This window comes from Ranitomeya variabilis, chromosome 4 (genome assembly GCF_051348905.1).
Source record: "Ranitomeya variabilis isolate aRanVar5 chromosome 4, aRanVar5.hap1, whole genome shotgun sequence".
Lineage (NCBI taxonomy): Eukaryota > Metazoa > Chordata > Amphibia > Anura > Dendrobatidae > Ranitomeya > Ranitomeya variabilis.
This window is the reverse complement of record NC_135235.1, coordinates 281,724,983-281,749,780: the sequence shown is the minus strand read 5'-3', so window position 1 is coordinate 281,749,780 and position 24,798 is coordinate 281,724,983. Positions and strand designations below refer to the sequence as shown.

At 42.2% G+C, this 24,798-nt stretch overlaps 1 long non-coding RNA gene across 3 annotated transcripts in view; it reads left to right on the top strand.

The window, feature by feature from the left end:
- The window catches only part of LOC143768829 (uncharacterized), a 142,272-nt gene that overhangs the window by 76,901 nt on the left and 40,573 nt on the right, over positions 1-24,798 (top strand). The window lies entirely within an intron of this gene.

Below are 24,798 nucleotides of genomic sequence, written 5' to 3'. Positions count from 1 at the left end.
TTTAAAATTATTACCATACAGTTGTAATGTTCTAAGGATATTGGAGACAGCACTTGGCTCTCATGAGTCCTATGGAAAGTGAATTCAAAGGTGGTTACTCATTCATACTGCCACTATATTCACACTGGGGATTTTAGGACCCCTATTCCTATATTCGTTGGGAGTTTCAGCGGTAATGCCCCAGCAATCAAATATTTATTGCTTATCTTTGAAATGATACGCGTTTTGTGTAAAAAAAAAAAAAAAAAAAAAAAAAAAGTGTATAATAATTTTTTTTTAAATATTTCTAATATTAATAGTAATACAATGTTTTACAAGCCTAATATCAATTAAAAACAGGTTCTGTTCCAGGCTCTAACACTTCTCTTGGGTTATTAATGTTCACTACATGATACGTGTACTGCTGTTCATGGGACCCTTTTCATCTGTAGTATGCTTTGCCTCTTTGCTTTGAATATAAAGCAGCCACATGAATATCCATACATAGACAACCGGATTGAAGGAGTATATATGAACACTGAGGGTTTAAATTTAGCTTCTGCCCGGTGTTTATTGTCAGACAGGTAGGCAGCGCACTGTCTACCACCTAATCAACTTCAGCCAAGCATGCAGATGCTGACAGGCTAGAGCCTGCTCTGAATCATTTGTCTTTAATTCACTTGTGCTGTTTGTTCACAGTCCACATCATATCTAAAGGCTTGGGTAGAAAAGGTTCTTTTTGTACTATATTTATTATTATATTTATTACTATCCCCACTTAGTTTTTGTTTGTTTTTTTTCCTACCCTTTTCTTTTTTATTTTTATTTAGTACATTTTTCATGCAACGCTTTATACGGGAACAATGTACTTCATTGAACAGTATTCTTTGTGGCTACTGCATTTTAAAGTATGATAGCAATTGGGTAAATGTTTTACCCCTCTACAATTCTAAGTGAGACAGCGCTTGGTGGTAGGTAGCTAAAATATAACTTTTAATATGATCACTTAAAATAACATATAGATAAATACAATTAAAATAATGTCTTTCAAGACGTAAAGTGCAAAGACAAAATAGTACCTATAGAGGGATATTGCACATGACTAGCATTTGAAGTCCTAAATTTTACCCGAGGCACGCAAAACCTACTCTGACACATCAATGACCCATAGTGTAAATACACATGTGGGTGGGAAGCTCCTTATTATATAGTGACAATCATCAGGTAGCCAACAATCAACCATAAAATACAAAAGTTGGAACAGTCTCACCCATATGTGAAGTAAGGAATCAGCTCATCATAACCGAATAGTGGTCCTGTTGGAGCAATACTGTTTCCAGGACTATTAAACATCTGAGTTGCGCACCTCCTCTAACCTTGTGCGAAAAAAACACCAGCCATAGGTTCTTCTAAGCAGCTGCCTAGCACTCTGAAGGAGAAAGCTTTAAAAAGATAGCAAAGTGTTTTCAAGTTTCCCTTTCCTCAGTTTGAATTGTAATTAAGAAATGCCAGTTAAGAGGAACAGTGGAGGTCAAGATATGGTCTGGAAGACCAAGCAAAATTTCAGTGAGAGCTGATCGTTTGGATTACTTGTGAGGCAAATCGGATTCCCCGCTTGAATGCAAAAGATTTTCAGAAAGAATTAGCAGAGTCTGGAGTTGTGGTACATTGTCATACTCCTCAGAACCACCTGAACAAATATGGCCTTCATGAAAGAGTCATCAGAAGAAAACCTCTCCTGCATCCTAAAATTGTGTTGCAGCCAATGGCACAGTGAACATTTCACTGGAAGAGGGAAGAATTGATTCAAGGAAATTTCAACAAATTCTTGATGAAAACATAACACCACCTGTAAAAAAGCTGAAGTTGAAAAGAGGATGGCTTCTATAAAATGATAATGATCCTAAATACACCTCGAAATCCACAATAGACTGCCACAAAAGGAGCAATTTGGAGGTTTTACGATTGCTCTTACAGTCCCCTGACCTGAACATCATTGAAAATTTGTTTCTAGACCTCAAAATAGCAGTCCATACAAGACGACCCAGGAATCTCACAAACTTGGAAGAATTTTCCAAGGAAGAATGGCTGAAAATCCCTCAAAAAGGAATTGAAAGACTCTTGGCTGGCAACAAAAAGTGTTTACAAGGTGTGATACTTGCAAAAGGGTTGCTACTAGATACTAACCACGCAGGGTGCTCAAACATTTGCATTGGTCTGTTTTATTTTTTTTAATTTTTAAAATGTAAAAAATGACAATATTTTTGCCTAAAATTCAAAGGAAATGTGAAATCTTAAACTTTAGGTCTTTTAGAGATCATTTCATCTTCAACTTGCTTAACTATTCACAATAACGTGATATGTTTTAGTGAGATCTTCTTTTTTGCCGACATAATCCATCCAACTCACAGGTGTGGCATATCAAGATGCTGATAAGACAGCATGAAAATAAACATGAACAAAAATCCCAATTGCATTCTAGATGCGAAGGTGGTATCACTGATAGAGATCCACCATCAGAAAATAACTTAAACTCCGGAAAAAAAACATGGGAAAAGTAGGAGACGAAAGGGAGTATCAAGTTATTATAGTAAAAATATATACCGTAACTTTTATTAAAGTATTTTTGTAAAACAACAATCAAGTGGAATGACAAAATGCAAGACAGACACACAGAACAGGGTCATGTGCAATAAATATTACATGTAAAAACATCACCCATGTGCTTGAATAGTATGACACTTGGAATAGAACATAGTGTGTCCAGGCAAGCGCTGTCCCAGAGTTTGAAAAGTACATAATAGTCACAACTCTTAGTAGAGTAGCAAGTATTATATCAGAGGCAAAGCTTACCAGAAAGCAAAGGCACAGACCCTGAGCCGAATGGCAGAAACCCCAACGCGTGGTTCGCTTTCTTCCAGACTGCTTTCTCAAGGGGATGATTATTGCACAGGTGTACCTTAGGTTGGTCACAATAAAAACCATTCTAAAATGTGCAGTTTTATCACACACCACAATGTCACAAGTTTTGAGGGAGTGTGCATTTTTTCATTCTGTCTGCAGGAATGTCTACCAGAGCTGTTTTGTTCATGTGTTGCATGTGCCAATGCATTGAATGTTCACTTCTCTATAATAAGCTGTCTTCAAAAGGGTTTCAGAGAATTTGGCAGTATGTCCAACTGACCTCACAACCGCAGCCCATGTGCAACCACACAAGCCCAGGACCTCAAGATCCACCATCTTCACCTCCGAAATTGTCTGAGCCTAGCCACACAAACAGCTGTTGCAACAATCGGTTTGAATAACCAATGAATGTCTGCACAAACTGTCAGAAACCATCTCTCTCAGGGAAGCTCATCTGCATACTCGTCATCTTCATCGTGATCTCCACCTGACTGCAGTTCGTCGTTGTAACCTGCTTCATTGGGCAACTGCTCACATTCAGTGGCGTCTGGTATGTTGGAGAGCTGTTATCCTCATAGATGAATCCTGGTTTTTACTTTACAGGGCAGATGGCAGACTGCATCTATAGCATCGTATAGATAAGCTGTTTGCTGAGGTCATTTTTGTGAATCAGCTGGCTCATTGTGGCTGTGGGGTTATGGTATGGGCAGGCGTATGTTATGGACAATTTCTCAATGTCTAAATCTGTGCTAGTGAGCACTTCTCCTTTGCCAACTGCTCTAAAGGAGTGGGTCTGCAGCTGATAAGCACAATCCATTTCTCTGCTCTCATACTTTTTGGTTGTTGTTTTGGTCATTTCTTTATTTGGTCATTGGTCTCACCCCTAGAGGTACAGTAGCATGAGGTGGTGTCTACAACCCAAAAAAGTTGCTCAGGTAGTGCAGCACATCCAGGATGGCATCTCAATGCGAGCTGTGGCAAGAAGGGTAGCTGTGTCTGTCAGCACAGTGTCCAGAGCATGAAGCAGATATCAGGAGACAGGCCAGTACACCAGAAGATGTGGATGAGGCCGCAGGAGGGCAACAACCCAGCAGCAGGACTGGTACCTCTTTTGTGCAAGGAGGAACTAGAGGAGCAGTGCCAGAGCCAAGAAAAATGACATCCAGCAAGCCACTAACATTCATGTGTCATGTCGGACGCTGTTCAGACCAGGTCGTTCGACAGACAGCGGTAATTCCGCTTTTGACCACTATTTGCTCATTGGCGTCGGCTAGATTTTATCTAGCTGTTCCGGAGGAGGATCAGTTAGGAGCACAATTGTCATCAGTCTGGAGGAGAGTTAAACAGCGCCTGTTGAGTGTGGGTGATAGGTACAAACGTGTGGCTGACAGTAGGCGTGTGCCAGGTCCGGACCTGAGTGTGGATGACTGGGTGTGGTTATCCGCAAAAAACATAAGACTCAAAATACCATCCCTTAAATTGGGTCCACGGTTTATTGGTCCATTTAGGGTCACCGCCGTCATTAACCCAGTAGCGTACCGATTGGAGCTCCCTACGGTGTATAAGATACACAACGTGTTCCACAGGTCTCTTCTAAAAAAGGTGGTGGGTTCTGTGGACGCGGCGCCTATGCCACCTCCAGTCTTGGTGGATGGTAATTTGGAGTTTGAAGTCTCCAAGGTGGTTGACTCTCGTGTAGTGCGTTGCACTTTACAGTACTTGGTACACTGGCGTGGTTATGGGCCTGAGGAGAGGTCCTGGGTACCAGCCTCGGATATTCATGCGGATCGGCTGGTCAGGTTTTTTCATCGTCGCCATCCAGACAAGCCGGGTCCTATAAGCCGTGAGGGCCCTGGGGTCCCTCGTAGAAGGCGGGGTACTGTCATGTCGGACGCTGTTCAGACCAGGTCGTTCGACAGACAGCGGTAATTCCGCTTTTGACCACTATTTGCTCATTGGCGTCGGCTAGATTTTATCTAGCTGTTCCGGGGTTAATTTACCTGATCCTCGGATTGGAAGCTGGGCCATGCCCATTGCCTTTAAATAGTTCTCCTGATCATTGGGCATCGCCGATTATAGCTTCTGTCTTGTGCGTTGTTATCTCGGTCCGGAGTGGAGAGCTGGTTGTTGGAGATTCGTTGCTGGTGGTGTATTTTCCTTAGTCTTATTTACTCCTTCCTATATTTGTATTTATTTTGCCCTGCACATTTATAGTGTATTCCTGAGTGACTGCGGCGTGATGTATATTTTACTTTATCCTTGTCTGTGCTTACTGTGGGTATTGGTGTATTACCTCTTCACTGGGTGGTGGGCAGTTGGTTTCAGCCTAGGGTTGAAACAGGAGACAGGGCAAGGGTCGAGGCCTGGACATGCACACCATCAGTGTAAACTCCAGGTAGAGGGTCAGTCAGGATTTCCCTAGTCTGAGGCAAATTGCAGGGGCCCGGGTTATTAGCGCTCGCTCACCTAGTCTCCCCGTGACATTATAATTGGCACAACAACAAAAAAAAAAGAAAAGGGGTTTCTCTTTTTTTTCCAAATCCGGATCCACATGAGATATTAATTTTTATTTACATTGACCAATGCTGCTGATGTTCAGTCAAGATATTCACATATGCCCAAACAAAGCGGTCAAATCAACACTGACATAACTTGTCCAAATCATATTGCTACAAAGAGCTGAATAATAGATTGTACAGTACCCATATATAGGAGTGCCGAATAATGATGTACAACACCAAACACCACCATACAGTAGCTCAGTTGTAATGCCATGTAATACCCTGTAATACTATAATGTGCCAGGTATAGTAGCCATATAATATTAGCACATTCAAACGCTAATGTCTTGCAAACATAGTAATAAAGCACATGTGACTGGCCAACCCAAAGTCATACACATAATTTCTGCTTCCTATCATGTTCTCTGCATTGAGACCTTGACACAGTAAGATAAATCTACATGGCAGGACCATGGTAATGTCACACAGGAGCAATCATCACACTCCTGATGTGACTTTGATCTGAACATTACTTTTTGCACAACTGCGTGGCCATTAGCAAAAAGTAATCAAGTCAGACCAGAAACGCGATCAGTTCGAAATTAGCGAAATTGGCTTGCAGAATGCTAAAGTTTTCCAAGCGATCTGTAGCATCGCTTGGAAAACTGACTGACAGGTTGGTCACACTTGTCAAACATAGTGTTTGACAAGTGTGACCAACTTTTTCTATAGATGCTGCCTATGCAGCATCAGTAGTAAAAGATAGAATGTTTAAAAATAATAAAAAAAAATAAAAAAAATGGTTATACTCACCTGCAGACAGCCGATCTCCTCAGCGGTGTCCGTTCCTATAGATGGTGTGTGTGTGCAGGACCTTCGATGACGTCGCGGTCACATGAGCGGTCATGCGACCAATCACAAGACCGCGGCGTCATCGCAGGTCCTTCACCACTACACCATCTATAGGAATGGAAGCGGCAGCATGCACCTGAGAGGCGGGAAGACTGCGGGGGCCATCGAAGGTGAGTATATGACTATTTTTTATTTTAATTCTTTTTTTTTTTTTACCAATTATGTGGTGCCCAGTCCGTGGAGGAGAGTCTCCTCTCCTCCACCCTGGATACCAACCGCACATGATCCGCTTACTTCCCGCATGGTGTGCACAGCCCCGTTCGGGAAGTAAGCAGATCAATGCACTCCTAGGTGTGCGGAATCCCCGCAATTCCGCAAATTTAATGAACATGTTGCTTTTTTTTCCGCGATGCGATTTTTTCGCGGAAAAAAATGCAACATTTGCACAAAAAATGCGGAATACCCTGAAAATAATGGGAGGCATATGTTAGCGTTTTTGTTTCGCGTTTTTATCACGTTTTTATAGCGAAAAAACGTTAAAAATACTGAACGTGTGCACATGGCCTTAAAGTTTGTAAACAATACTTTAGATCACTTTATTTTAGCTGCTGAGAATTTTCTTTGTGACGAATATGAATGTTATTAAAGATTCCTGTTCATTACAAATACAAATTTTCCTTGATGACAGATACTCCCGTAATAGATCAGTTGATGCCCTATAATGCAATCTACATTGCAAATCACAAGAATACGCTTATTACAGCACTGTGACACAGCAGTGAATTGGACTACTATATAAGGGTACTGTCACACAGTCACATTTTGATCGCTACGACGGTACGATTCGTGACGTTCTAGCGATATCGTTACGATATCGCAGTGTCTGACACGCAGCAGCGATCAGGGATCCTGCTGAGAATCGTACGTCGTAGCAGATCGTGTGGAACTTTCTTTCGTCGCTTGATCACCCGCTGACATCGCTGGATCGTTGTGTGTGACAGCGATCCAGCGATGTGTTCGCTTGTAACCAGGGTAAACATCGGGTAACTAAGCGCAGGGCCGCGCTTAGTAACCCGATGTTTACCGTGGTTACCAGCGTAAACGTAAAAAAACAAACAGTACATACTTACATTCCGGTGTCTGTCCCCGGCGTCTCAGCTTCTCTCCACTGTGTGAGCGTCTGCCAGCCGGAAAGCGAGCACAGCGGTGACGTCTGACGTCACCGCTGTGCTTGCCGGCTATGGCGCTTACACAGTGGAGAGAAGCAGAACGCCGGGGACAGACACCGGAATGTAAGTATGTACTGTTTGTTTTTTTATTACTTTTACGCTGGTAACCACGGTAAACATCGGGTTACTAAGCGCGGCCCTGCGCTTAGTTACCCGATGTTTACCCTGGTTACCGAGGACTTCGGCATCGCTCCAGCGCCGTGATTGCAACGTGTGACCGCAGTCTACGACGCTGGAGCGATATTCATACGATCGCTGCGACGTCACGGATCGTGCCGTCGTAGCGATCAAAATGGTACTGTGTGACAGTACCCTAACACCGGTTGTAAGTGACAACAAGATAAGTGAAGTGCCCAATTTAGACTAACTTTTTAGTTTTTTTTGGTTGGGGATACAATTCTGTTACATGACATTTACAGACCAAATATACACATTGAATTGTATTTACATGAAATTATTTTTATGTTTTTATAGAGCTTTTATGCAACAAATAAGTAGGTAAGAAAGATATTGAAAAAAGGATGAAAAACTGCACACATATAGGTGTCATACAATGCACACCTACTGGTGCCACAGTGAACATAATACCGTGCAGGTTCCACATAACAGTGCCACATAAAGTGCAAAGATACAAAGCGGTGTGAGGCAGTGACCGGTGTTATATGTGAGGGTCGCTATGTGTCCCCCAGGATGCGCACAGAAGCGTTTTGAAGCCGCAGGTGTACATTACTGTCACAGGCATAGCTGTGATTGCAATGCAAAATAAAAGTAAGTGTTGGTCTTGGGCAAGATATTTGCCCAAGGCAGATTTAAGAAAACCTGCCATTGTCTTTTGTTTTAGTGGGGCGGTCCACTTCTTCCGGGTCAGGTCTTCCAAGTGGCCTATGGCCACAGGTTCCTTATAAAAACCCTGCAGCAAAGGGTTGGGTGAGCCAGTCTTGGTGGCAACCTTGCAGAGCGGAAGGCTCTGCAAAGCTTCAGCTTGTGTGAAGCAGCACGGAGCCAAGTAGAGCCAAAAGGCCTGGCGCCCCTCAGCATAGACGGCGGTGCAATCGCCCACGGCAACCGGTCTCTGATACGGACTGTCTTGTTTCCCGCTGAGATCCAGAGGATCCCGTGTGCTGTTTATGTTGTGAGTTTGGACATTAAAGTACGTTCGCTTTGAACTTTCCTTGGTCACTTCCTCATCACTGCACAGTGTGGACACCGCTGCACTACATAGGTCAAAACAACACCGCCATAACTTGTCCAAATTACATCGCTACACAGGGCTAAATAATAGGTTGTACAGTACACATGTATAGTAGTACAAAATAGTGATGTACAACCCCAAGCACCACCATACAGTAGCTCAATTGTAATGCCATACAATACCCTGTAATATATAATTGTGCCAGGTATAACAACCATATATTTATTTGCACATTCAAGCACTAATGTCTTGTAAACATAGTATAGAAGCACGTGAGTGGCCTACCCAAAGCCATACACACAATTTTTGCTTCCTATCATGTTCTCTGCATTGAGACATTAGCACAGTAAGAGATACATGACAGGACCATGGTAAGGTCACACAGGAGCAATCATCGCACTCCTGAGCTTCATCTGACCATTACTTTTTGCACAACTGCGTGGCCATTAGCAAAAAGTAATGAAGTCAGACCAGAACGCGATCTCCTCACTTCTGCCCTATACTGTGCTGTTCACAGATCAGACATAGTGTTTAATGTCACAGGTTCCCAACTTTGAATAAAAAAAGCACTAAAGAAATTATATTTGAGACATCCCAAAATGCTACATATGTTTAGACAGAAACTGCACATGATAAACGATATCAAGTTCAACATAAACCCCATATATAACTCCATAAATGTATTCACGAAAATGTAATATATGGTAAACCAATACATTGTAGCTCCAGAAGCTTGTACTAGTACAAACAAGAGACGGAAAACTCTTATTGACTTCAGTAGAATTTAATCGCTCTACTGAATGGCGTTATTACAGCTTTTTTAATGACTCCAATTGCTTTGCGTTTCTCCATAAGCTAGGCCGTGAAAAGGTTTTGCATCGACCTGTGCCTTTTCTCTTTTTTTTGCATGCTTCTCTATGAACAAATGACAAAGAAGATCTTCGGAATAATTTCAGTATTTAGAAATTAATGTTACTGTAACAAGCACGTCCAAGGCCGTTGTGTCATTGAGTGTCTTGGACAAAGCACAATGAGACTATCAGGAAAATAGTTCAGTCTCCTGGTGTCCAGTTGTCCATAACTGACCCCAATTCTGCTCACTAACACGGCAGTGCCCTGCAGGAAGCTGTAGGCTCTCTCTCGTTATTCGGTCTTTAGAGCCTCATAGTTTTGCAGGTGGAATAGGTGATTTATCAGCGTCAAGGTTGGAAGAATAAGCGAGGGAAGGGATGTAATTCGATTTGGAGCCTGGTGGCTGAATCTGTTTGCCCAGAAGACAAGTCATAAAACCTACAGTAGGACAGGTCTCCTAAAGAGAAGCGAATGCATGTCGGCAAGGAAAGAGGCGCTAGCACAATGCAGAGCACTGTGGCTGACGGCTGCCTTGTCAAGCTATCTGCCGTAATGAAGCAGTCTGGCCTGGGGCTACCTTCCCTCCCACCACTGAGCATGGAGGCTACAGCCACTTCACGCTGTCACACAGAAGAACTACACCTGGCAGGAGGAGGAGGAGGGAGGGAGTCACGAGGATGGGTTATTGGGTCACTGCATCCCTCTTACTCTTTTTTCAAAATGAAGATTTCAGCCTTAACCCATTTTTTACGTAGTAGGTCATGTGTATTAGCTACATGCCTAAAATTACTTGTCATTTAGAATAAACACTTTATTGGCAAAGAGTAAATCTTTTATTGTTAACTGTACAATTATTATGTATATTTTTAATTAAAAGGTTTTAAGTAGTTAAATTGATAGCTTAATATATCTGTAAGGCTGGTATTCACATGTTGTGTGATTAATCCACACCGAAAATATGAAGCAAAGTACAGTGCACTGCATAGGAATGAGATTTTGTACATCATTTGCTATAGAAAAATTTGTGAGTTGCCACAGAAATTAGCAGCAGACCTCATCCATTGTGTTGTGAGGTGCAAATTAGGCATGTAAGGGAATGTTTTTAGGAGCCAAAAATACCTGAAGAGGAAATCCGTTTAGGAAATGCGGCTTTTTTGGTTACTGTTGTTTTTTGGAGTTTTTTATTTCTGAAACTTTTTTTAAAGAGTTTTTTTTTCAGCCTTTTGACTTGAGATGGTCAAGTTTGGAAGTTGGCAAATAAGTGACATGTCATTTTGATTTTCCACGGTGTAGTTTTCAAAACCCATCTGGTAAAAAAAAAAGCTAAAAGAATTTCCCTATGAACACCAAAATAGATTTTCTATTTAAGGCCAAGTTCACACATTCAGTATTTGGTCAGTAATTTACATCAGTACTTGTAAGCCAAAACCAGGAGTGGGTGAAAAATGCAGAAGTGCTGCATGTGTTTCTACTGTGTATCCCTGAAAATAAGACCTACCCCAAAAATAAGCCCTAGCATAACTTTATAGGATTTTTGGGGTATGCCTTTGGGTTTGTCACAAAAGTTTCTTTAATTGGGGGAGGCTGAAGGAAATCAAAAGGAGACATGCCTGTATGTACCGTATGTGCAGTGTGTGCATGTATATGTGTGTATAAACAGGTGTGTGTATGTGCCGTGTGTGTATACATGTGTATGTATGTGCAGTATGTGTATATATACTGTATGTGTACGTGCAGTGTGTGTGTGTGTGACAACATGATTATATTTGAATAAATATTGATTTTTTTTTTGTTCAAGAATAAATGTGGACTGTTGTTCATGGGGGAAAAAATAAGACATCTCTTGAAAATAAACCCTAACCCATCTTTAAGTGCAAAAAAATAATATTAAATCTTTGTCTTATTTTCGGGAAACACGGTGTTATACTTTTACTTTTATTGTTCCACTCCTGATTTTGACTTACAAATGCTGATGTGAAATACTGATCAAATACTGAACTTGTGAACATGGCCTAAAATAATTGAAAGAGTAGTTTTGATGCAGATTTGCTTTAAAATGCCCCTCAACAACTCTGTAATTGTATCCATAATATGTAGGTTAAAAGGGTTTTCCCAAAATCACAAAATATTCCCTATCCTATCTGCTTGGACCCCCAAGGATACTGAAAACTTGAATGGAGGAAAGGTGTACAGACTTGACCTCCACTCAATTCATTGTCAGTGGGGCTACTGGAAATTCTGCCATCGACTTTCTCCAGCAGTCCTAAAAAAACAGTGAATTGAGTACATGACCTACTACATTCAAGACGAGCTCTGCAGAGGCTGATCCTTGGGTTTCCAGAGCCCCATTGTTGGGATCGCTGGGACTCTCAGCGGTTAATCCCCCAGTGATTAGGGGATCGCTATGGATGGGGAATAATTTGGCAATTAAGCGAAACCCCTTTAATACTTGCAGATGGTCTTGCAGATTATTTGAAACTGGGCTACAGAAAAACTTTTCAATATGTGCACCTAGCTTAATTGTATTTTTCTTAATATCTATCTACCCACCATTAGTTTAGCACATGGGCCACAGTAAAATTAAAGGATTATTGCAATATCTGCTACTACTGACTGTTGCCAAATTGACTGTCTTCATGTCCCAAAAGCATGCTTTTAAGTTGTGATATTCACTTTGACTTGCATCAAGTGCCATTGCCTAACTGTGCCTAAAGTCATAGATTCCAATCAGAAAAGCATTCCCAAATGTTTTATTATTAGAAAGTCTAAATTTTTGCCATGGAAATTCATTCTAACCATAGCAAAGAAAAGCTAGTATTGCCCCCACATGGGAAATTAACAGCTGATTGTTGTTAAATGCTTGGGTACTATTGATAACAACCAGTGACGGGGAATATACAAGCCTGTCTGATTACATTTCCAGCAGATGGAACAGATTTCCATTCATTAGCAATTTTTGTATGTTACCATAGATTCGGTGATTATTGGAAACAGTCCAAATTAGTGCACATCTAGTCCGAATTATCTGTGCATCTACCGTTACGTAAAGCTTAATTTCTTCTGGGGTCTACGAAATGTAAGCCACTCCCTACATCTGATACTTATCTGATATTTGTTTTCTTCTGTGTTGGTTGTCTTTTAACTCTGCTCTGTTAGGATAAAGTTATGATCAGGAATTTAGATGTATGGTAGTTTCATCAATAGCTTAGTCTGTTGTTCTGTCTTTCCTTCATGTTTTACACTGCAGCTCTGCAGGCACACGTCAGCACAAGCTAGACCAATTATTCTGACAACAAATGTCTAGAAAAAAAACATTTTCATGTAACAGAAAATAAATCTGTGCAAATTTAACCCCTTCATCCCGAGACTGTTTTCACCTTCCTGATGATGGTTAATGTGATGGTTTTAGGTAGGGGAGGGAGGGGCTCAAATTCTCCTTTGAACTGGGACCCTAACTATCCCTGTCCCAGGAGTACTCTTGATGGTAGAGAGGCCCAAATCTCCAACCTCACTATGCTCCTATTAATCCCTGGTCTGTCCCTTTACTCACCCCATGGAGCCTGGGACAGAAATGTAAGGTAAACAAGACACAAGAGAAAACAGGGGGAGCAGAAACCCTCTATCATACAAAATTACTAACCAACAATAGGGAGTAGGATGGGGACAGGGAGGAATAAAGTAAACGGGAAACAGGGACCAAGAGATAAACACGCCCATACAATAGAAAACCTCTACAACAACTTCTCCCAAAAACACTTAGTTTAAGCACACAGCACAGGAAGACGAATCTCCAATAGCAACAACGAACTCCTATTCTGCACAATGTCTCCTAGACAGAAAGGGCCTGGCTAGATTTTATAAGAAAAGTTAAAGACCAAATCAGAAGCAGCTTAAATGAACCAGCTTAGAAAGTGTCATTAACCTCTTCGGCACCAAAGGAAGTCCATTCGCCCAGCCCCCGCTTCCCCAGTCCCACTAACAGGAGCTCTGTGGAACGCTCGCTCTGTCTGTAACAAGCTTTCCTACATCCACGATCTTTTTGTTACTACCAAACTTTCCTTCCTCGCCATCACCGAAACCTGGCTCACCCCTTCTGACACAGCCTCTCCTGCTGCACTCTCTTACGGTGGCTTCCACTTTTCTCACACACCCCGCCCCAGCAGCAAGCATGGTGGAGGAGTTGGTTTTCTCCTCTCAGATAACTGCTCCTTCACCCCAATCCCACTGCCACCCTCTGTTACCCTCCCTTCCTTTGAGGTGCACTCTGTGCGCATCTACTCCCCCTCCAACCTCCAACTGGCTGTCATTTACCGCCCCCCAGGGCCAGCCACCATCTTCTTTGACCACTTCACCACCTGGCTACTTCATTTCCTTTCTGCAGACATCCCCACTATCATCATGGGCGATTTCAACATCCCCATTGACACTTCCCTCTCAGCTGCCACTAAACTTCTATCTCTCTCTTCCTCCTTCGGCCTCACTCAATGGTCTTCTGCAGCCACTCACAAATATGGTCACACACTGGACCTCATTTTCACCCGCCTCTGCTCCCTATCTAACCTCTCTAACTCACCTCTTCCTCTCTCTGACCACAACCTTCTCACATTCTCATCTCTCTCCACTCCATGTCTAGAGTCCCCACCCCACAAACTTTCACACCCTCGCAGAAATCTTAAACATCTTGACCTACATTCATTCTCTGAATCCCTCCTCCCTCTCACAGACATAAGTTCCATACACAATGCGGATGACGCTGCCGCTCTATATAACACCACAATAGCTGTAGCTTTGGAATCTGCTGCCCCACTTACACATACCAAAGCTTGCAAAATCAACAGACAGCCCTGGCACACCAGCCTGACCAAAGAACTGAGGAGAGCTTCCAGGGCTGCTGAGCGCAGATGGAAAAGATCCCACTCCAACGACCACTTAATCGCATTCAAACAGTCCCTCACTACTTTCAAGACCGCACTCGCCACAGCTAAACAAACCTACTTCTCATCTCTCATATCCTCCCTGTCTCACAACCCTAAACAGTTATTCAACACCTTCAATTCTCTCCTCCGTCCCCCAGCACCTCCTCCCTCCTCACTTATCTCTGCTGAAGACTTTGCCTCATTCTTCAAGCAGAAGATTGATAACATCAGAGACAGTTTTGGTCAACAAGCCCCAGAGCCCTTCCTCCCAGCTTCCCTACCCTCCACCTCCAAAACCACCTACTCCTCCATTACAGAAGATCAACTCGCCACTCTACTCTCAAGATCGCATCTCACCACCTGTGCACTTGACCCGCTCCCATCCCACCTCATCCCAAACCTCACCACAATCTTCATCCCAACCCTAACCCATCTCATCAACCTATCACTAACAACTGGTGTTTTCCCCTCAAGCTTTAAACATGCCTCCATCACACCTATCCTCAAAAAGCCCTCTCTTGACCCATCCTCTGTATCTAGCTATCGCCCTATATCACTTCTCCCCTATGCCTCCAAACTACTGGAACAACAGGTCTACCTTGAACTGTCCTCCTATCTCTCTTCTTGCTCCCTCTTTGACAGCTTACAATCTGGCTTCCAGTCACACCATTCCACTGAAACTGCGCTAACTAAGGTCACCAACGACCTCTTAACCGCCAAGAGCAAGCGACACTACTCTGTTCTCCTCCTCCTCGACCTGTCGGCTGCCTTTGACACAGTGGACCATTCCCTATTATTACAGACCCTCTCATCCCTTGGCATCACAGACTTGGCCCTATCCTGGATCTCATCATACCTAACAGACCGGACATTCAGCGTCTCCCACTCACACACCACCTCCTCACCTCGCCCCCTCTCTGTCGGAGTCCCACAAGGTTCAGTCCTTGGGCCCCTGCTCTTCTCCATTTACACCTTTGGCCTGGGACAGCTCATAGAATCTCATGACTTTCAGTATCACCTCTATGCTGATGACACACAGATCTACATCTCTGGACCAGATATCACTTCCCTACTAACCAGAATCCCTCAATGTCTGTCCACTATTTCATCCTTCTTCTCCGCTAAATTTCTGAAACTTAACATGGACAAAACAGAATTCATCATCTTTCCCCCATCTCACGTGACCCCCCCCAATGAACCGATCCATTACAGTAAATGGCTGCCCACTCTCCCCAGTCCCACAAGCTCGCTGCCTCGGGGTTATCCTTGACGCTGATCTCTCCTTCAAACCACATATCCAAGCCCTTTCCACTTCCTGCCGACTTCAACTCAAAAATATTGCACGAATCCGTTCATTCCTCAACCAAGAATCTGCAAAAACCCTAGTCCATGCCCTCATCATCTCTCGCCTTGACTACTGCAACCTCCTCCTCTGTGGCATCCCCTCAAACACTCTCGCACCCCTCCAATCTATTCTAAACTCTGCTGCCCGACTAATCCACCTGTCCCCCCGCTATTCTCCGGCCTCTCCCCTCTGTCAATCCCTTCACTGGCTCCCCATTGCCCAGAGACTCCAGTACAAAACCCTAACCATGACGTACAAAGCCATCCACAACCTGTCTCCTCCTTACATCTGTGACCTCATCTCCCGGTACTTTCCTACACGCAACCTCCGATCCTCACAAGATCTCCTTCTCTACTCCCCTCTTATCTCCTCTTCCCACAATCGTATACAAGATTTCTCTCGCGTATCACCCCTACTCTGGAACCCTCTACCACAACACATCAGACTCTCGCCCACCATCGAAACCTTCAAAAAGAATCTGAAGACCCACCTCTTCCGACAAGCCTACAACCTGCAGTAACCACCGATCGACCAAACCGCTGCATGACCAGCTCTACCCTCACCTACTGTATCCTCACCCATCCCTTGTAGATTGTGAGCCTTCGCGGGCAGGGTCCTCTCTCCTACTGTACCTATTATGACTTGTATTGTTCAAGATTATTGTACTTGTTTTTATTATGTATACCCCTCCTCACTTGTAAAGCGCCATGGAATAAATATCATACAAAATTAATAACCAACAATAGGGAGTAGGATGGGGACAGGGAGGAATAAAGTAAACGGGAAACAGGGACCAAGAGATAAACACACCCATACAATAGAAAACCTCTACAACAACTTCTCCCAAAAACACTTAGTTTAAGCACACAGCACAGGAAGACGAATCTCCAATAGCAACAACGAACTCCTATTCTGCACAAAGTCTCCTAGACAGAAAGGGCCTGGCTAGATTTTATAAGAAAAGTTAAGCAGCTTAAATGAACCAGCTTAGAAAGGGTCATTAACCTCTTCGGCACCAAAGGAAGCCCAATTAATTTAATATGGGATCCAAACACACAGGCTAAATGGAAGATCTGTGAGTCACAATATGCAGTGATCTTCTACCCCCAGATCTCACAGGTTGGCGTGACACCTGCACAGACCAAATTTTACAATTCTGACAAGTGTCACTTTTCTGATGTAATAACTCTTTAACATATTTTCTTCATGACATGTTGTACTTCAGATTAGTGTTAAATTTAGGTCAATATGATTTACCTTTATTTATGAAAATATCAGAAATTTGACAAAAATATAGAACATTTTTCAGTTTTCCAAATTTGCATTTTTATGCCCATAAACCAGATACGGTAATTATATCATACAAAATAGTTAATACATAACATTGAACACTTGTCTACTTTACATCAACATAATTTTTTTAAACAATTTTTTTGTTAGGATGTTAGAAGGCTTCAAAGTTTATCAGCAATTTAATTTTTCCAAAAATATTTACAAAACTTTTTTAAGGGACTACATCTCATTTGAAGTGACTTGAAGGGACCTATATAATAGAAAATACTAAATAGTGACACCATTTTAAAAATTGCCCACCTTAAAGTTCTCAAAATCATATTTAATACATTTATTAACCATTCAGGTGCTCCACAGGAATTAACTGGTCCAAAATCTTCCACGTCCACATTTACACTAGGAATGGCATTAAAACCAGGGATGAATGGAGTAGCCGAATCCGAAGCCTCCCATCTGGGAAATGCTACATCCAGCAGCAAAGCCCCTTGTACATTGGCGTGCGCCAATCCACTAGTACCAGGGACAGCGCTTGTACTGGGCATTGTTCCCTGATTTGGAGACGTTTCTCCAGTAGCGCTATTTGCCTCTCGTCGTTTTTGAGGATGGACCAGAATGACTGCTTATTTCTGAGATATCACTGTCGCTGAAATTAAAGCCCTTGAAATCATCATCGCCATCTGACATTACACTTTCTTCACTGTCAGAACATAAAACGGCATACGCCTCCTCTGCAGTATAAAACTGACGTGCCATTTTATTACTTTTTATATTTTATTATACATATAAATGTACACTCTACAGTATTAGTTATATTTTAGGAGAAAATACATCCTCACCAAATTTTGTATATAGTATATATAGTGTTGTATATAGTATTTGTATGTGTATGAAGAACCTGAAGACCCACCTCTTCCGACAAGCCTACAACCTGCAGTAACCACCGATCGACCAAACCGCTGCATGACCAGCTCTATCCTCACCTACTGTATTCTCACCCATCCCTTGTAGATTGTGAGCCTTCGCGGACAGGGCCCTCACTCCTCCTGTACCAGTTATGACTTGTATTGTTTAAGATTATTGTACTTGTTTTTATTATGTATACCCCTCCTTACATGTAAAGCGCCATGGAATAAATGGCGCTATAATAATAAATAATAATAATAATATATTAGTTCAAAAATGAACAAATTGATTAATGCAACTAATTAACGTAACTGATTAATGAAATCATTGATGAAACTACTAATAATTAATCGGTAAAAGCATTGCGATCAACCCTAACAATTTATTTTAGTTTTAAGAATATAAATATATTAATTATGAATAATCTAATTTATTTAATCAACTTATACCATTGTAAACACCTACCCTATGTAACCCTATATCCTAGCTAATAAACTGATGGGAAAGGGAGGAATCCATTGGTTTTTCTTTGTGTTTTTACAGTATAACGAGATTGCTCACTGACGAAGATCTTGTCAGGGACATTTGTCACACTTTCTCCTCTGATCGCTCACTGCAAATACAGTAAGATCAGAGGAGAAACCGTGTTTTATATGAAGCAAATCACCATGGGAAGTTTGTTACTACAACAAACTTTGACAGAGATGGCTCTCATTGGCTATCATGACGGTGATGCCATTAGGCCTTGAACCAATCAGGTCTTGATGAGGTCAAGGGTCACAGGTAGCAATCTGCATTGGAATCCTTGTGCATAGGTATGTGGGGGTCCCGATCTGTGCAAGACCGCTGACTGTAGACAAACGTGGGCGCTGCACAAATTTCCTCAAGCGTCGACGTTTATTTACCGTCAACGGTCGTGAAGGGGTTAAAGCATGCTATGGATGTCGTGTTATGAGTAATTGCTAAAGAATAAAATCCAAAGCTTCCTTGCAAAAAAATATACCGTAACTTCAGATTGGTAGTTTATATTCAAGCATTTAATTTCACAAAATGTTCTCATAATATATCGACAGTTGGTAACAAAAATTAATTATCATTAGATTTTCAAACCTCAGCGTACACAAGCGCAATAAAAACTGGCACACACAGCAAAACATCAAAAAGTCATATCAAGACATATTAAAGCATTTAGAGCAAAACTCCAACTCCCATTGCGTGCATCTGCCTGTTCTGAGATACAGACAGTGGAATCGGTGGTATACATAAGTATCATGGAGCTCCATAGCACACGTTCTAAATAGGCAGTAGTCATGGCTCATAGTCACAGTCTATGGCACATCTCTGAATTTGGAAAGACAGGATAATTTTTCTCAATTTTTCCTCTACTGAAGCCTCTTAGTGTTCTCACCTGCTACAATACCCCTGTCATGGCCCCAATAGAGTATGATGTACTCCCTCCACACATGGTATGCTACCACAGTTATTTCATCACAGTACCCACCTCACATGCAGGTTGATGACACTACAGTACCAACGGCAAATTATGATGCTGCCACAATGCCCACCACACATTATAATGTCCCCACACATAATATGAGGCTTCCACAGTGAACTCCACACAGTATGATGCCACCACAATCCCATTACACAGTATGATGCCCCCACAGTCCTCTTCACAATATGGTACCCCACAGTAATTCCCCACATTATGATTCTCAGAGTTCCTCCCAAAGGTATTATGCCCCCACAGTCCACATAGTATGATGTCTCCACTGCCCACTACACAGTATGATGACCCCATTGTCCCCACACAATACGATAGCCCCCACAGTCTTCTACAAGTACTGACTGATAAATTGAAACTACTCACCTCACTTCTTTCCTGCAATGCGATGATCTGTTCTGTGCAGCATTTGGAATGAAGCACTATGCAGCAGGCACAATGTAGTGATATTATCACACCTGCTGTGCTGAGACTCAGATGCACAGACTGCATGATGGAACAGGGAGCCAACAGCTCTCTTCTCCACCATTATATTCTTGAAGATGTGGATACTGTTGAAATTGAGGTGCTGGGCATGGTGGAGGAAAGGACGGTGCTGTTAGGTACCAGGTCCCCTTTACTCATTGACCTTTTAGTGGCCTCAAGATCTGCCACTATGAGTTGTATTACACCACTGACTGGGATCAGTAATAAGTAGAATACTGCGTAAGAATACTGCAGAAAAAGGAAAATGGCAATGAAAGCTTTAAAAAAATGTTTAAAACTAGGGTTAAATTGTCTTAAACATGGATATATCAAGCTTGCCCTAGGGCCCACAAGATCATTGCAGTAGGTCTTACATTACACTGACTAGTCTACGTCCTTCTTGCTGATTACTTGGCATGGAACAATTCCAGTCTCAAACTATGTGTTGCCTTCAAGGGAACTCTGAGCCCAAGGGAACTTCAAAGCAGGGTGCAGAGTTATCTATTCATCTCCTTAGGGATATCGTGCTTCAGTAAAAGATTCTGTTATATGATCTTCCAAACAGCAGACTTGTCTGAGAAGCTTTGCCTAATGCTATAGGAGGGTAGTTTGTACATATTCACTATATAAACGGTCGCTAATATAAGTAGTTTTGCACTGCATCGTTAGTTAGAAACCATATTTCTGACAATATTTATCAACTGCCTGGTAGTTTTGCAGTTCAATGCTGGTAGTTTAAGCTAAACCCAACCAAAAAGAAAAACAATTTTTTATAAAGTATTGAAAACTAAAAAAACTAGAAGACTCTCTTGCACTTTTTAAATAATCATGGTTGTTTTATCAGACAACTTATTTCTATAGTACCAACATTTTCTATAGCCGTTTATAAATTAGAATATGCAAATATGCTACAGTCTCCTCTTATAAGCCACCTATTTTCCTCCTCTCTGCCTCCTGAACAAATCAATTACTCAGGGAAAAAAAGGTTGAAATATTTTTTGCTCAAGACCAGCTGAACTGTCAGCTAATGGATTTGATCCAAAGCTGGAATCTGTCATGTATGTTGGTTCGAATCCTTGTGCCTGTGTTTTGCGGTCATTTCTCTCTCTGCCTAGCCACAGGAGATACACCTTTAATCAAGGGGTTTTGTTTCTGTTATCCTTGCTTCAGTCATTTTAGGGTAACATACATGTGTTTTCATTTACTCATTTGTCTGCTCTTTCACCTTTCGGGTTCAGCTTTTAATACTTTCCCCCTCCTGGTATTTCTTGCTGGTGATGGTATCGTTTGGATGTCCAGCCATATTGCTGTAGTTTAACCAGTTAGTAAAAGTCCAGCTAGGGTTTTTCTCATTGGTTTTTATGTTCTTTACCCTGCACTCATCTTCTGTTTCTTTTAGGAAGTTGGCAGCATATTTTCTAACAGTATGTACTTAATCCTTTATTGTGTATTTCATGGTTTGTTTTACTCACTCTGGGATCTTTCTATTTCAGCACACTTTCCCTTCTGTAGGTAATTTGAACTCTGCTCTGCTCTCCTGTTCTTTAGGAGGAACATGACATGCTCAACGTCCTTTCAGGTAGCATAGGTCCGAGTTGCCATCATCTATTCTGTGGTTAGGGTTATCTCGACTCTTGCAGGGACCACTAGGGACTGCAGGCTCAGGATCTCTAGTCTGTACAGGAACCCGCAGGGCCAGTTGAAGTCTTTAGTGTGAGATTTGTTTTCCCGAGTGAGTTGCTTCACTATCATACCAGAATTATAGCTACACTTCTCAGTACTGCATACTTGTACTAGATAGTGCATACTTGTACTAGATAGTGCATACTTGGCAATAATAATATCAGAGAAGATTTTTAAAAAATAGTTCAAGGCCAAAAAGCTGTGATTGTCCATAGGTACCTATAAGGTTACTGCTTTCATTTTGTAATGTGAATGTGCCTCAGAGCTGGAGTAAAATTGGTTGAATGGTAACATCTCCATTTTTTCCTTGCACTAGTCTGTACAATTTTCTAGAAATGTGCCCTCCTGTGAGTTACAATAAAATCTTATGTGGAAAACCATTGTTTAACCACACAGCGCAAATCATTCCTTTCACCTTCTCACCTCTCTGCATCCACCTGTTTGCCTGTTAGGAAAATGGGAAAAAAATGAAAACTGCTTGAGGGTACAAAACATCTGGAATATGCAGAAATTTTCACACTGGTATTTTTTATCACCTCTGTTGCTGATGATCCACACTGAGATCATTGGAAATGATTGATGAACTCTCATGCACACAATTGTGCTCCATATCATATTGCAGTCTCTACTGTGAAATGTATATTGCACTATATTTCTATATGCTGCAATATGAAAATATGGTATGCCTTCATTAAAAATCATTTCTACTGTTTTCAGGATTTGTCATGTGCAAGAGGCCATAGACTTAAAGGGACTCTCTCATAAAGACAGTCCTTTTTTTTAAATGTCACCTGACAGCCAAAGATCTGCAGTGAACAGCTGATATTGTTGTGAAAACTGAGCTCACCACACATTTTCCAGAGTGAAGCCAAGGCATAGGACATATATCATCACATGCCAGCCATTCATAAAATTGGTCATCTATGTACTGCATGAACAAGCTGGGTCCTCCATAACGGGAGCTGTTCTTGCAGATTGGCATATACCTTTCTAGCAAGAAGGGATCAAGAATGAGGAACCCACTTTATGATATAAATTTTCCATAATTGCTGGTTTGGACAGTCTTGCCATTACATTTTCTGTCACTTTGTTGACTTTTCTGGTTTTCGTTAGTGTATTTGTTTATGAAATCCTCTTCTGTTTGCTACGTTAATACCTACATTATGCTATCTCCTTATGAGATTGTGGTATTTTTGAGGCTAATAGCAGTTTTATAGTTCCTCTCCCAGCAGACATCTTGGCTGTCTCTGCTATACACAGGAGTTCTCATTCTGCCAAACCGTTTTGTTTTCTCTAAAAGAGACTATATCTGGGGAACAAAAGTATAGGCAGTCCAAAATTGGACATGTTGGATCCTTAACACCATTGCAAATTGTCTGGGATACCTATACGCATTAGACCGCTTCCAGGGAGCCAAATACTTTCGCAAGGCACTATATATTTATTTGATTAACACAGATATATGTGGTGCCTACGGCACAATATCAAAGGGTAAAGCAAACAGGAGAATTACCGTAAATTGCAGTGTGAATTCTACAATTCGACTATACTGGGTATTAAGACAATTCTATTAACACACTATTGCACTGATATCACAAATAAACAACTATTATAGTTAGTGGTGTCTTGGACCTAACATCTCCACCTGAAGTGGGTTACAGTACTATCGGACTCGGTCTTCCATCTCCGGTTCTGTTCACTTGACCCGAGATCTGATTACTTGATTTTTCACTCGAGTCTGGTCTTTTGGTTCCTCACTCGTGTGTGGTTGCTTGGTTCTTCACTCGGTTCTGGTTGGGCCCAGGATTACCCCTGATGGTTAGGAGGCCTGGATTTCATACCTCACTATGCTCCTGAGTAGCAATAGTTTTATAAGTGTATGGGGAGAACATAAACAAGACAGACAGGGCAAAACAGACGCACAGTCACACAGCACATTAACAAAGAAAAACTCTAAGGTACAAAAGAGTAGAGGCTGTGATCCAACAAACTAACAAAAAGATATCAAGGGAAAAAGAAAAGTTTCACCAAACACCATTTGCAGCAACTTTGGAATAACCACCAGTTATACAGGATGTGTCCACCTCTCCAGACCAGGATAGACAAACTATAGCTGGCATTATATGCATAGTAAAGCCAGACTTTATAGAAGGAGAGTAGACATGACTGGTTCTCCAACAGCATGTGACTAAAGAGCTTAACAAGCTTACTTCAGCAAAGATTTAACTCTTGCTAACCTGCCTAGGACCTGCAGCTTTTAGAGCCGACGCCTGAGTCACCCTGCGCTGATCATAGCCATCAATAGAGTTAGAAGAAAGAGAGTAAAGGTACCGTCACATTAAGCGACGCTGCAGCGATAGCGACAGCGATGCCAATCGCTGCAGCGTCGCTGTTTGGTCGCTGGAGAGCTGTCACACAGACCGCTCTCCAGCGACCAACGATGCCGAGGTCCCCGGGTAACCAGGGTAAGCATCGGGTTGCTAAGCGCAGGGCCGCGCTTAGTAACCCGATGTTTACCCTGGTTACCAGCGTAAAAGTTAAAAAAACAAACAGCACATACTCACCAGCGCGTCCCCCAGCCTCTGCTTCCTGACACTGACTGAGCTCCGGCCCTAACAGCACAGCGGTGACGTCACCGCTGTGCTTTCACTTTCAGTTTAGGGCCGGCGCTCAGTCAGTGTCAGGAAGCAGAGGCTGGGGGACGCGCTGGTGAGTATGTGCTGTTTGTTTTTTTAACTTTTACGCTGGTAACCAGGGTAAACATCGGGTTACTAAGCGCGGCCCTGCGCTTAGTAACCCGATGTTTACCCTGGTTACCAGTGTAAAATATCGCTGGTATCCTTGCTTTTGCTGTCAAACACGGCGATACACGGCGACCTAGCGACCAAATAAAGTGCAGCGACCAGCAATTTCACAGCGGGATCCAGATCGCTGCTGCGTGTCAAATACAGCGATATCGCTATCCAGGTCGCTGCAACGTCACGGATCGCTGGCGATATCGCCTAGTGTGACGGTACCTTAAGAATCTGTTAATTGCACAGATACTGACGCCACCATAACAGTTGATGATACGTGCAAAAACCTCTTTGTGACACACAGCTATCACCTGGCCTGGTATCTTCTTCAATCTATTCCTTCAGGGAACATGCACTTCACTCTTCAGTTCCTGCTGATGTAATT